The following is a 4,948-nucleotide window of genomic DNA, read 5'->3' as shown; positions in this document are numbered from 1 at the left end:
ATGCTGTATTCTACTCCCCCTGTTTGGGACAGCAAGCTCTGCCCTTTCTCTGATCATGGGGCCAGATCTGTGTACTGAGCGTGTGGTGTCGTACCCTTGTGGTGCATGTTAGTCCCCAGGCCTACTGCTTGAGCTGGGAAGAGGATTACACACACCCTGCTTATTAAATTTCACAGCCATAAATAAGTCTCCGCAGCACAAAATCCATTCAAGACCTTCCACAGCGCTGGACCGTGCACGTTGAACTTCCAACTTTCAAGAGATAATGAGAACAGGCTGGTGGCCGTTTGTAACCAGCAGAAACCCCTCTGGAAATAAGAATTTTCATCATTTTTTTTTTTTTTTTACATAGTTAAGGCTCTGAATAAAGCTGCTCATTTTGCTTGTGGCCTGAAAAAAAAACTCTCTTCTGCACTGCATCTTGAAGTGTGGATTTAAATTTATATTAGAACTAAAAAACAAACTACTACTTATTTTATATATGTATATGTTAAGTTTAAAAAAGCATCAAACAAAACCACAAACAGGATAGTTTTTAATAAGCTGTATTTTATAGATCTAGGTTGAGAAATATTGAAATTTACCATGGTAAATAGGTTTTCTACCAAAGGCCCGTAGTTCTATCAGTTATTGCTATTACTTTACAGTTATAGTGAATTCTTTTATTTTTTATTGTGCCAACATTATTATTTTGCCATCAAAATGTTCTAGTAATGGTTGTAGTCCTAAAATTCTGGGACCATAATGAATATACTTTTTCTGCACTTTTTTTTGTAATCTTCTGCTGCAAATTGTATATTAATCACAATAATATGAAATGATTCATTAGCATGAATTTTTCAGAATGTCTTTAGTATATCTCTCTTTTTCTTTAAAAACAGCATGAACTCCACTTTGAACTCCCCAGTGTAAAACCTGATGTTCCAAATGATTTAATAATGATCTAAAGAACATATTGGTTTTCAATGGAATAACAATAAATCAGTCAATGTCACAAACGACCTACTTATTTGTTTAGTGACTTATGAATAGTGCATATAAGGAAAATCCTATTCTGACTAATACCCGCAGCTCAATGACAAATCTCTGCAATGTGGCTTTTAAATTCACCTGTCCAATAGTGGAGTTAATTCATCTACCTTGATGGCAGGAACAGTCCAGGGATATAGTATCGGCAATACTTATGTGGTAATGCAAGCAAGTCAGGAAAATCAGTCAGCCGACCTTTCTGTGTTTAATTGTCTTCAGGAGCCTGATTCTATTAAGAGCGGTAAAAATGAGCTCAAATGCAAAGCAGGCTGACCTTCTCACCTATGCTAATGAGTTCCATCACTGACCAGTCAAAAGGGTGAACTTCAATTAACCTGGAGTGAGTGACTGTCCGGGCAGCAGTCTGGAGTCAGCACATCTCTCCTGCGACAGAACACTCTCCTCCGCGTGTCCTCTGACAGAGCTTTATATTGATGGATGACAGTGACTGACTGAATTGTCACTGTCACAATCCCTGGATACAGCTCTCATTATTTCACCCCATGCTGCGTGACATACATACGATCCGATCATCTTTGCATGTGAGATCTTCCAAAGTTGTTCTATACAAATCCCTCAGATGAGATATTTTATGCATAGATACACAACTTTCTAGGCTTGGCTAGTTATTGCCCAGGAAAAAAAAAATGATACATTTCACTGTTCACATGCTGACATTTTTGTAACAACATGCCCCAAAATAGTATAGTTGTTTTTTCCTCAACATTTCTTTTGTATTTTTGAACTCAGTATTTGATTGCAGTTGTGCGCTTCCTTATACATTTGACATATATATTTGACAACTAATTTTATTTAGTTTTAATTTATTTGTTATATAAAAGACAAACTTTTATTTGAGCTTGTTGCCAAGGCAACATTTCTCATTCTCATTTAGTTTAACTTAATACTAAAATAACCGAAACTAAAACAAAACAAAAATAAAAACTGACAAAAACTCACAACCAAATTAATAATCTTGATGCAAACAGAAAATATAAAAACTAACTACATATTAATAGAAACTGCTGTATAACTCAATTACACTAAAATAACACTGTCTTATATTTTTGACACAATTTTATTATATGTATATGGAGTTTTGACATTGTCTTTTATATATTTGAAAACTAATTTTTATTTTGTTTTATTTTTAAGTATATGTCGAAGATCTTCATCTGCTGCTTAGGATTTAAGGTAATTGTGATCTCCAGCTGTGGTTTAATCTAAAAAGAAAACAGCACCATATGAGAATAGGTCCTCTAGGCTTATATGAGCAAAAATTATTATAATTGTGTGATGGGCAGCTTCTCTTGATAAAAGTGGCCGATTCTGTCATACATTGAGCTTTTGTGGCTCCAGGCTTCTCCGATCTATGGGTGATCGTGGGTACTGCTTTGGCTGGAGATTGAGCTCATGTCATGACGGAGTTATCAAACTCAACCTACTTATTTTGCAATGCGCATTAGAAGTGTTTTCAGATATTCTGTGATTGATTGAGCCCTTCTTGTCGGCAAAAGTTGGTGAGACGAAGAAAATCAATCATGTTATTGAGCTCAATATATCATACATGCAATGAAAAGGTCACACAGACCGAACACAAGATTGTGAGATTTGTAAAGATCTGGTTTTATACATGCTTTGAAACCACCAGGGGGCAAACTTTAACTAAATTAAACCTTTTGTGTATGTGTATATGTATATCTAACAGAAAAACAAATCCTTTAGCATATTTCTGTTGTAGATCTCCATTACTGAACTAGATTGATTCATGGTAGAAATACTTTTCTCTGGTGTTCAGTTTATAAACACATCACATAAATGTATATATGCGGCTATGTATAAGCGTACAGTGAAGAATATGTGATATATTATGTTCGATCTCATGTCATATCTGAGGAAAGAAGTCATTGAAATGCACTTTCATTCAAGCTATTAGTGAATGGCAACTCTGATTGCTTAGATAAATGGCCGGCTGTCTAGAGTACATGCAAGGTGAATAGTAAACAGTGGAAATTGCCCTAAATATGGCCATCTGTTCTGAAAATGAGAAGCATAATAGATGCTGTTACAGTGACCATAGACTGACATCGGCATGACACAAAACATAGGCACTTAAGTCGCAGAAATCTCCTGTTTTCAAACAAGCCATCACACGGCCTTGCTAAATGCTTTTTCCAGCTGTCTATTTATGTGCCCAGTGAAGCCACTCTAAATCTATATGTGCTATGAAGAGCCGAGATGTGCTGCCCCCAGGAAACTTCAGCAGACCAGAGTAATGACTCTGTGCTATGGAGAGAAGAATTTCAAATCTGACTCTCACTCCTAGCAGACCGAATTCATCGTCCTTGAAGATTTGATGTCATGTTAAAATGAAAGCATTTTCAGAACTAATACAGAGTCATTGACCAAATGACATATCCACATGCTGGTGTGACATAATGACAGTAGAGCATTTACCAAAGCTTATCATATTTAATTTATTTTAATACCATCGTTCTGGTTGCTTAGCCATTTCGTTACTTGCCATTGAAAGTTAGACTGGACATAGTTTTTCCAAAAAGTGATAGGGAAAGTCTTAAGTTTCTAGCCAAACATACTTGAGTAAAAGTTTTGTCATTTTGTTGTATGTAGGTATTTAAAAGCAAAAAGACATTTGAAACTGAATGATGAAATTAAGAGACAGTAGAGATTTTCAAATTAAAGATTAACTTTGATGAACTAAAAGGAACCTGTTCGATCACAGATTTCTCATGCTCAGCTCAAGGGCAAACCACCTGTCTGGTGAATGTTAAAATCAGCTTTATAGTACAGTAGTTTGTCTGTAGTTTAATATAGTAGTGATGAGACAAATCTATTTAGAACGACAAATTACCAGTTATGGCTGTTTGCATTTTACATTTGAAGATTTTGAAGTTACAAATAATGATTTGTACACATATACTACCATAAAAAAAGCTCACCATGGCTGCAATTGCAAATACCTGTTTCCTATTTGAATATATTTTTAAATATAGTTTATTCCTGTGATGCAAAGCTGAATTTTCAGCAGCCATTATGCCAGTCTTCAGTGTCACATGATCCTTCAGAAATCATTCTGGTATGCTGATTTGGTACTGAATCAACGTTGAACAGTTGTTATATATATATATTCCTTGATATTTTAGTGGAAACTATCATACTTTTTTCAGATTTCTGTGATCAATAGAAAGTTCAAGAGAACAGCATTTATTTTAAATAGAAATATTTGTGACATTATAAATATCATATAAGGTAACCACCGCACACCACTGATACACACACACAAACACCACCGCACACCACTGATACACACACACACACACACACACACACACACACACACACATATATATATATATATATATATATATATATATATATATATATATATATATATATATATACAGTATATGACTTATGTGCTCTGTAGAAGCTTGCGTTCTGCAAGTGAACGTCGCTTGATTGTGCCATCCCAAAGAAATTTTATTAAATTAAATGTTCCCTCCTGGAGGAAGACCTGTGGAATGACCTGCCCAACTCATTCCGAGCAGCTGAGTCCTTAGCCATATATATATATATATATATATATATATATATATATATATATATATAACTAGCTTTCTAATCTTTTTGCATTCTATCTGTTTTCTTTTCATTTATTATACAATTAACAAAAGCAAAAAAGACCTCTAACACTAGCTTGCTCTATTCTTTTTCTATTCTATCTGTTTTCTTATTATTTATCATATTATTTAAAAGCCCTTGCTACGTGTACTGCATTAAGCTAACTGAGACTTTTTAAAGCACTTGTGTATCATTGCTCTTTTGATGATTTTGATTGCTTCCATTGTCTTCATTTGTAAGTCGCTTTGGATAAAAGCGTCTGCTAAATGTATAAATG

This window comes from Cyprinus carpio, chromosome A17 (genome assembly GCF_018340385.1).
Source record: "Cyprinus carpio isolate SPL01 chromosome A17, ASM1834038v1, whole genome shotgun sequence".
Lineage (NCBI taxonomy): Eukaryota > Metazoa > Chordata > Actinopteri > Cypriniformes > Cyprinidae > Cyprinus > Cyprinus carpio.
The sequence above is the reverse complement of the archived record's forward strand: the minus strand, read 5'-3'. Positions refer to the sequence as shown.